Source organism: Notothenia coriiceps, unplaced genomic scaffold (genome assembly GCF_000735185.1).
Source record: "Notothenia coriiceps isolate Sejong01 unplaced genomic scaffold, NC01 NC01_scaffold00037246, whole genome shotgun sequence".
Classification (NCBI taxonomy): Eukaryota; Metazoa; Chordata; class Actinopteri; order Perciformes; family Nototheniidae; genus Notothenia; species Notothenia coriiceps.
The window spans coordinates 28,380,426-28,390,560 of record NW_011369947.1 but is presented as its reverse complement, the minus strand read 5'-3'; the positions used below and the strand labels follow the sequence as shown (position 1 = coordinate 28,390,560).

Sequence of the window (10,135 nt, the reverse complement as noted above, 5' to 3'; positions counted from 1 at the left end):
ACACACACACACACACACACACACACACACACACACACACACACACACACACACACACACACACACACACACACACACACACACACACACACACACACAGATGCAAGATCCCTGATGTCAGGGGTGATACAACGATTGAGTGAGCATGCCTTGGTGGGGGTGTGTGATGTGATGGCCACCCAGCCCCCGCTTTTAGACAAGTTGGCATCCATTCATCTCCACAGCAACCGGGGAGGATGAGAGTGCATGCTGGGATATCTGAGAGGCAGGGCAAAGAGAGACGTGCAAGATTGGCTCTTGTTGAGAGAAACATAAATAAGAGGTGTGAGCCTGGAGGTGTGTGAAGAGTTTCCTGACCTGTTCTGGATCCTGGTCACATATGGCAGCTCCACAGAGCTGCACACAGTGAGAGAGGTATGAGGACTCTGTGCCAAGTAAGCAGTCGGCTGTGAAAAACAGCAAAGGTTTTCACACTGTGCTGTAGCTCTGATCTGAGCCGGTGCGTGTGTGTGTGTTTTCCACTGATGGATGCCTCAATTTGTCTGTTCATCACAGTCAGCCGCTTTTTAATGAGAAACTAAATGACAAAATAAACTGTTGTTAAAGAGACAGTTCCCCCCATATCTATAAAACATGTTTTTCCTCCTGTATGTATTGATATTTATCCATTTAGATCTTAAGTAGAGGTGATTGTAACAGTACATGTTTAAACGTAATGTTAAAGAGGCCCTATTAGAGGCTCATTGTCAGGTTCGTATTTGTATTTTGTGCCTTTACATGTGTCCATGCTTTAATGTTCAAAAAGGTTCAACTTTAGGATTTTAGCCTTTGCAGAACATTTACATGTACAAAAACCCTCCAGAACACACTACAAGAGAAGGAAAACCCCAAAAAGCAGAATAGGGCCCCTTTAATATTGGCAGAAATCCTCACCAAGGAGGTAATCCTCACCCTTATTTAAACTGATGGAAAAACGACTAAAATAAGACCTTTTTTCAAATTAAAACCAACATGCCTTTGAAGGAGCTATTATTTTCATTACATAGGGTTATTGATTAAAACTTAAAGTTAATTAATAATTTAAGAAATATTCCTGAACCCCTTTTATTTCTAATTGCTCTCCTCTTTTTTCCCTATTCCTCAACATATGCATTAGCATACCAGTTGCTATCTTGTTTATTCCTGCCTAGAAAGTGCTGGAAGCTCAATTTGGTGAGTGCTTCAGGCGTTAACTCTGGATTAACACGTCCAAGGTTTATATAAATAGCTGCCTCATGTCTGTGTCCATGAGCAGGAGAACCCCCCCGCTGGCTGGGACAACACCAGCAGCTTACCCCCCCCCCACTAAGACCTGTTAGCTTACAGCCTCTGGACCTCTGTGTCTCTGTGCTGGTTGACTGAGACAGTCTAATGCCTGGAGTCCTGGGAGAAGCTCTGCTTCATGCTGAGGCACACGTGTGGAAAAGTTGTTGAAATGATTTGTGACTTTTCATAACTTTTTAGATATAATATACTTACTGGAGAACCATGAATATCCCAATAAGTAGACATAAATGTATGTATTAGGTCTGCAGAATTAATTGAAATGTAATTGCTGGAAGCAAATATTTGATAAAGGCTAAATATTTGTTAAATAGAATGTTCAATTAAGTATTTTGGATCTGCTGAGATGTCATATTCTGCAGACCTAAGTAAATGCTTTTGTTACAGAAATGATCTCTTAATCTTTTTGATATATTTTTCAGTGATAATGAGAATAATGGTGAGAAAGTTATCAATCCCTTTTGTAAAACATATATCAACTAGAGAATGCAATTCCTGAATAAATTGCTAGTGGGAATGCTTTATGCTGAAAAGCTGACGCTGAATTGCTATGCTGAAATGTAATGTGTAAGAAGAAAGTGAAGAATTTAGATTGAAATGATACATGAACACTGGGGGCTTGAATGTGTGATGAGAGAAGAGAAAGAAAGTAAAAAGGCTTGGAAAAGCAGCAGAATATTTGAACTGCAAACTTTTGAACTAACTTGATGGCGAATGATCTGTCGCCATGCCAACGGCATTTGATGACACCCCATAATAAGCTTAGATGTGTTGATGGCTGCATCGTTACCAAACCTGGGAAGTTTTGGGCCGTTTGGAGCATTTTCACTAAAGAGAAAACCGTGTTTCATGGTGAGCATTGTGTTGCCATGGCAACGGCATTGGTAGAAATCTCAAAACTGTCCCGTAGATGTCTTCACGGCTGGACTGTTAGCACACATATGAAGTTTGAGCACTTTTTGAACATTTTCATAGGAGTTATACATTATATTAGGAGGTTACATTACTCTCTCTCTTCTCTTGATCGCCCTCTCTCTTTTCTTGATCACCCTCTTTCTCTTCTCTCTCTCTTCTCTTGCTCACCCTCTCTCTCTTCTCTCTCTCTTCTCTCTCTCTTCTCTTGCTCGCCTTCTCTTTCTCTTCTCTTGATCACCCTCTCTCTTCTCTTGATCGCCCTCTCTCTCTTCTCTCTCTCTTCTCTTGCTCGCCCTCTCTCTCTTCTCTTGCTCGCCCTCTTTCTTCTCTTGATCGCCCTCTCTCTCTTCTCTTGATCGCCCTCTTGATCTTCAATGGAAACGGCATATGATGACACCCCATAATTGACGTAGAGCTGTTGAGGGCAGGACCATTAAGCATTATCTGAAGTCTGCTGCTCTGAGCATGTCAGTTGGAGTGATGACATCATCGTGTTCCATGACACAGGTGTTTATATTTGAGCTAACGAGGTGTGCAGAGATCACAGGTTTCCATTGTTCTGAATGAGAGGTAAACCTCTTACATGTAATAATAATAATACATAATATTTATATAGCGCCTTTCAAGAAACCCAAGAAAAAAATATATGAAGGCAAATTTCAAACTGTCCTCCACTCTAACTCTGACATCACGCACTCTGTCTTAACGAACTGCGCAATGTTAAAGTTCTAATGTTAAAAATGTGATGAATTATGGGCTATATCTCTGGAATTATGAAAGTTATGAATGAGAAAAGTAATAATATATATTGTCCAATATTTTAGTTGGAACAGCATTCCAACTAAAATATTGAACAATATTTGGATTGCAGTCTTTGCTTGACAAACTAAGTAAGCAGACAGTGAGCACTGAAAATAGTCAGAACTTAAAAACAATGCTTGGATTCTTTTGATCGGTGGACTACGGTGGCCTACACGCGCTACAACATCCCAAAACATTTGCATTAGGAGAAACAAGCTGCAATTTCAAAAAGGATGCAAATATAAAAACAAAAATGTGCCAAAACACATGAAGAAACATCTTCACCAACTTTACAACACATGAGTAGCATTAAGAAAACATTCACCAACTTGACGAAAAATGCTTTTGCACAGGATAATCAAAAAGCGCTGCATAAAAGAAACATTATCATCACAAAACGCTCAAAGAAGCTCAAAACACAACTGAAACGGGGACACTTAAATGTGATGCACACAGCTAGGACCGGAGCGATTGGTCTGGGAGATTATAAAGTTGCCAAACAATAATTTTCACGGGAAAGTTAGCTAATATGTACGTTTTATTGGTTTAAATTTAACAATATGATCGCATGATGCCTTCCGATAATTTTGCATATCTGCTGTAAGCTAGCTAGCTAACCTATTCATTTCCAATGTAAACAGACTAACTCCCTGAAATAGACTAACTGCCAACAATGATAGTGCGTGCATCACTTTTTAGTGTCCCCCTTTCCGTTGTGTTTTGAGCATGGAGTGCTTTTGTATTTACAGAGTTTTGTATTTGCAGAGTTTTGTTTATGCAACGGTTTTAGTGAACGCTGCGCATTTTTTGTGAAGTTGGTGAAGATATGTGTTTACATTTGCATCGTTTCTGAAAGTGCAGGGTGTTTATTCTTATAGAAATGTTTTTGACCATGTAACGCGTTTGTCAGACTTAATGGCCACTTCAAATTGATGCATTTACCACTTTCTTCCCTGTTTTTTTTTCTGTCTTTACCATGCCAGGAATCTGAATAAACTATACATTTGTGTTCACGGATTCTGTAAATTGAGGAAGTAGATTAAATTGCAGAGAACTTAACCAATAGACCCATGGGCCATGTGTAGAGTTTACCTGGCGTCAATCTGAGACCTGGGAAAAACTTTCAGAACGTGTATCCACACTTGGCGTGTAACAGGTATTTTGCATTATTGAAGATTTCTGGTACGTACATAGAAACACACTGAGGTAGGATCAGAAAAGCAGAGAGCTATGTAGAAGGAGAAAGAGTGAAAGAGGGGGAGGGGGCGAGGCAGAGGAATTAAAAGGACATGCCCACTGACATTTTCCAGTGTCTCTGCCAGAGAACAACCAAAACAAAAAAGAGGTCAGTCCAGATGCCGTTCACTGACTGTTAGCATGTGGCCCAACTTCTCTGCAGCGGAGGGGAGGGGGAGATTGACAAAGTAAAGAGGTGTCGAAGCAGGAGGTTAAGCGTGTTTGAGATGATGGGGCTGGTTTATAAATGGTGGGTTGGACTTTAATCAGATTTATGCCAAGCAGAACCTGGACTCCATTTGGCTAGCAGATGTTGGACAGGTGGGACGGTGGAGTTGGAGGTCTGTGGGGGGCAAAGGTCATAAGGCTTACTGTAGCCCGTTTAGAAGCTTCCGTGATAGAGATCCAGCTGTATCAGATCCAGTCAGAGTTATACATCAAGAGAATTTGACAAGTAAGAACACAAGAGTGATGGATCTTCCTGCTTACGCCTCGCTTCTTCTTCTTCTCCAGATGATTGGCCCTGTTGCTCTTGGCCCAGTCGGTGGAAGAGGAGCGACCTCCAGGCCCTCTCAGGCGCTGAGAGGTGAGCCCCGCATTGGGTGTAAAATACTGTCGGGCGGATATATTTCTGCAATGAACTCTGGATGCAAGCCTTGTGTGAGCGCACGCTGGCCTGTGTATGTGCATTTGCGTAAGGTTAACTCGAGGTCAACGCTCACTTTGCCGCCACAGACCTGGCGATGCTCCAGCGGTAGAGAAGCAACAGGAGCACACTCGCTCTGTGTGCTCGTCGTCCTCTCCTTCTTCTTGCCAGTGTTGCTGTAGTTTGTGTGCAGATAACATGCAGGCAGCCATGTGGTGTGTATCTAAGTTGAGCTCTGGGCTTAGCACTGTGGGTGTGGAGAAGAACGTGGGCTCAGAGCGGGAGAAGTGAAGGAAATGAAAAGCCTAACTAGTTCACAAGTGAGGCAGGAGTCAGTTGAGCCCAAGGAAATGTAACAGGAGCAAAGTTTTCCCCTCACACACTGCCCATGATTTAAGAAAACTGGGCTGGCTGGCCTCACAGCTAAAAATACAAAATATTACTGACCTCACTACCAGATATGTTGCAACTGAAGGAAATTGTTTAGTGTTTTAGGAATGACTTTAATTGACTTGCTAGCTGATAGTTAGAAAGATTAGTACCACTCTCACATCTATATGCCAAACATGATTCTTAGCTAGAAACAGCTAACCTGCCTCATTTCAAAAGGTACTACCAGCACTTTTAACTCTTCCGTCTCAATTATTAATGCAAAACACTGCACTAAAAAGTCCTTGAACCACGTCACAAAACTGAACTTGTTTAGTGAGCTCAAGAGGGGCTGATGTAGGTTTTAGTTATCTCTGACAGAGCTAGGCTAAGAATGAACGCGTCCGAGCATGTTTCAGTTTGGCTAGCTACTGTAACTCAATTCAGTTTTGAGCATTTTGTAGCCTATTTCCAGACAAAGGTTGGGGTTAACTCTTCACAGTTCTGGACACAGTCCATGGTCTTGTATCATTTGGTAATAGCTAACGTGACATCACAGGTGTGTGGACTAGCGCTTTGAATGCTCAAGTTTGGTATTCTAGCCATCACCATCTTCGTAGCGACAATCTCAAGAAAGCCACCTAAAGCATACTATGCTTCATTTTATACTTAATCTAGATATAATCATAGTGTACAAAATTAAGATCAAGTTGTTTGAAGAAGGCTTTAAATTAAATGGTGGAGCTGCCACCCTGCTGGCTATTAGACATAATGCAGGTTTAAGGAACTTTCCGTTGGCTTCACCATTTAGAGGTAGAGGCCAAGTCCACTACTTTGAGTCTGTGGTCTTAAAGTTTTACCAGGGATGGTCTGGGAGTATGGGATATAATGGTGTTTGTTACCAGCTGATAATAATAAAAAACGACATAATGGCTTTACAACTTTGTAACTCAATGCGGTATGTGTGGAGTGAATCATCCGAGAAAAGTTATCTTCTAAGGCTGGATTTAAGTTTTTTTATGACATTTTGAAAGAGGATTTCTTATTTCTAACGATACTTTAAAGTTCCTTGGTCCTGTGTAATGTATAAAGTGAGTAAATTACATTAAAATGACTAAGCTAAAGCATTCATTAAATATTTTACTTTACCAAAACATTTTTCCATTTTCCCACAAACTTAGACAAAAATAAAGCTTGCAGAGTACTTTGCATGTGAGAAAACTTATTTGGAAGGGGGATATTTAAGTCTGTTTATTAAGTGTACCTAAAAGCAGTGTATTTTTGTGTGAACACTCGTTTTCAAATGACATAAAAAAATGTTGGCATGGAGCAACAGAAAAACATTTTTTTTATCTCGATAGAGGTGTGATAGTTCTCACCCTCGCTGTTTCTTTTGATGCTGCTGTCAACAACAACTGCTTACTGCGGCTCAATGTGCCAACCCGAGATAGAGCCGAGTGTACAGTGGAGCCGGCACGCTGTGCTGATAAGGAGGCATCTCAGACAGGGCCACACAGAGATGAAATCTGAAGGGTTTGGCCTGCTGATAAACTGAGAACTTCATCATCTGCACTTTCATCCTCCTGCTGTCGTCACTGACCCACATCCATCTCCAGATTCCACAATTCATTGGTTTCTATTATGGTGAGCGGGAGGCTTTAACAGGGGAATTAGTTTTGAATGTGCTATAGAAAGTTGATATAAGTTCCTTACACAGTTTTCTTGGTTTCTTGTCCTCTCAAGAGCCCACAGAAAGTTTACTCCTCTGTATGGTAGCTCACCCTCACCCGGCCTCCTCCCGTGTGAGCGTCAATTATTCATAAGCCTTGGGTAGCTAACTTGAAACCGATAACCCACATGCTATTTATACTTCATTTTAAATGAACAAATAGTTAACTGTGAAGTTCCAGGCAGCTTACTCGTGTCTGTCGGCAGAGCGGCTGCAAGGGAAGGCTGAACCAGTGGCTGCAAGGTGTGGGTGAGACTGTAAGGAAGAACTCGGAGGATACTGCAACACCTGTAACTGAAAAATGGATGTCCGATGCTAGTTTTTGTACAAAGAAATTCTGGCCCTGATGAAAAGTTTGAAGCTTCATTCATAATGTTGACAATTGGAATTTGAAATCCAAATTGTAATCCGTCTTGTTTAAACCGGGGTTTTCTACATTTAGACAGAACAAAAAATTAAGGTTCCCCTTCTGTTTTTAGTATTATACTATTTGTAGAATTTGATTCCAGTGGTGCCTGACTCCTGTGATCCAAAATGTAACTGGTCTTCAGTCAAAAAAAGAAAACGGTAGAAAGAATATTATTTATAAAAATTCTTTACATGTTCTTAACTGAAGTGGGGATTTTACCCAAAATACCTGAATTAACGTGGCATTCTAGTTGCAATATAAAAGCATATTCGATAAGACTGCTGCCTGTGTATTTGTGTTAATTTATTTAATTTAAAAGGCAAAATCACTTTATTCAAATTGAGGATTTTGTTCCTAAAATTGTTTTTGTAGGGTGATACAAATTTGAGTGCTTCTAGTTGATATTTAAATCTATAAATCACTGACAGTGCATAAAGCTGATAAGGAAATATATTCGTACCCGAAGTGGTGAGATGTAGGTCTCATTATTTTAACAGTATATTGCATTGTGTCATATCTGATTTTATAAAGTTATATTGCTTTTTGGAAATCACCCAAAGTTATTGCATTAAGATTTCGCAGCCAGTTGTCAATCAGTTTATGATCTAAGGGAGATGTCAGGTTGGAAACTTGGTAGGAGAAACTGCTTGTACTGTATGATGACATTTGGTTTCACTGATCCACAACAATCAAACACACTCACACCTTAAACTCTAACCAAATCACACCCAACTCACTGCTAGGACACAAAAAGAAGTACACAGTAAAGAAAGAAAAGCCAAAGTCAATATTATATCATGGGCCAGTGTGGATTACACTTAACAGTTTTATTTGGAATATTAAGACAATGAAGCGTAAGCCAAGCACCAAGAGTGACAGCTACAAGTGTCGCATCATACGGCTCTTTAGAATGAACAGGTTATACTGGAAAACAACTGTATTTTTTTTCTCTTTGAATGGTGAAGCAGATGCACGGAACAGACAGTGAAATGTGAAACATGATTATGCCATTTACACGCTCCAAATCCTACCTGACAGCAGAAGTAAAGAAAAAAAAAGGGTAAGGAAAGAAAAAAGAAAAAGCAAGGAAAAGCAGAAGAAGAAATGGAACGGCGATACTCGTCTGACGACAGCTTGCTCGGCCTGTGGCAGTGGCTGCGGCCCGGGACTTTAGAGGAGGGCTCTTGTGATTGGTCAGAACGAATAAGGCGGTCTGGGAACACGGCGGTGCTGCGGAGTGACAACCATTAGTTCCCATCTTTGTCAAGTCCTGTTGTCTTGGGACCCACATCCACACAGCACAATGTGCACGTACAGCATTAAAGTGACAGACGATTGCAACCATTGTTACACTACACTCCATTGCATATTAGGGAGAACTAATAATGAAAAATAATAATTCTTTCATACATGTTTTTCTGTTTGCATATAGCACTTAACTCAGCTTTCTAAAATATATATGGGAACATGAAAAAAATAAAATAAAGTTTAAATATCTTCTTTTGTTTTGTTTGTCCTCTAAGGGCTGAAACCATGAGTCGTACCTAGGTGGTGGGGGTGGTTAAGGAGTCCTTCATGCGAGGGGTGTTGCTGTAGTTTAGTGGGACAGCTAGCGTCTCAAACCAGATCCACCCAGTGGTTTCTCGCCACAATCGAGGCTCTCATAGTGCAGCTAAATAGTGTCATACTAATGACAATATAAGGTCAAAATAGTTCACGGCAATTTCGTCTTTTTTCCTTGAGAACATAGAATATACATGTAAACACCAGTCTCTGCTCTCCCTTTTTTTTGGGGGGTGGTGGCGGGAGTAACACAGAAAGGTGGTGCTGGCTAAATGTGGTCCATGTTATACACATCCCTGGCTTTAGGGGTGGGGTGGTGGGAGGGTGTGGATAGAGTGGTGCAGGAGTCTTAAAACTCAGAAATTAGTTGGCATTTTAGCATGTTTGGGTTCACTCGTCTCAAACGTTTCTGTCTGTGGTAAACAAAAGCTTAAGAGATTTGCAAATTTTGTTCAACGACGTCAATAAAATTCCCCACTTGTGAATTTCTGAAGCTTCTATGCTTGGTGGCTGCTAACAAATGGCTAAACGGGACGACTAAACAAACAGTAGCCACCTTTAGCTTAGCGGTTGTGACACACGGCCAAATGTCCAGCCATAGTTTTTTTATAGCCTTAGGTAAGCCAATTCATTCTAGGGATTGCATTTATACTTCAAATATAATACAAGTCTTGTTAATATGTAAAGATTAACCTGCTGAACAAAGTGTGCAAGTATCATAAATGTGTGTTTAGCTCAAATCTTAAATTTTGCAATAGAAATATGTCATTGCTTTTGGTCGAGAGAGCTTGTGATGCTAGCTTCCGGGTTTGGCAAACAGAAAACATTATCACTACACCACTCTATACCGGGGGTAGTGCAGGTGTCAGAAGAAATGTGATAGCAAATGTGTGCAAATGTTTTGTGTTCCAGACAGTTAATGCACCAAAGAAGATTAGAAAGTATTTTCAATCTATTAGATTACTCCATCATTCATCATACATACAATGTTTTTTTTTCTCCTCCTAAAACTACGGGTTATATGGCAAACATGTGCTACGGTTAATGTCAGATATTTCCCATGGGGAAAACTGGGTCGAGAGGGTCCTGGGACTCTCCTTGCAATGGGCCTGCCTGAGAATAAAAGGGGTTTTGGGGTGGGTGG

At 40.7% G+C, this 10,135-nt stretch overlaps 1 protein-coding gene across 1 annotated transcript in view; it reads right to left on the bottom strand.

The window, feature by feature from the left end:
• Positions 1 to 8,218: 8,218 nt before the first annotated feature.
• The window catches only part of socs5b (suppressor of cytokine signaling 5b), a 21,299-nt gene continuing 19,382 nt past the window's right edge, over positions 8,219 to 10,135 (bottom strand). The window contains exon 2 of the mRNA XM_010795413.1: positions 8,219 to 10,135. This exon is cut by the window's right edge and continues 5,819 nt beyond it. The gene's annotated coding sequence lies outside the window, so the exon portion shown is untranslated.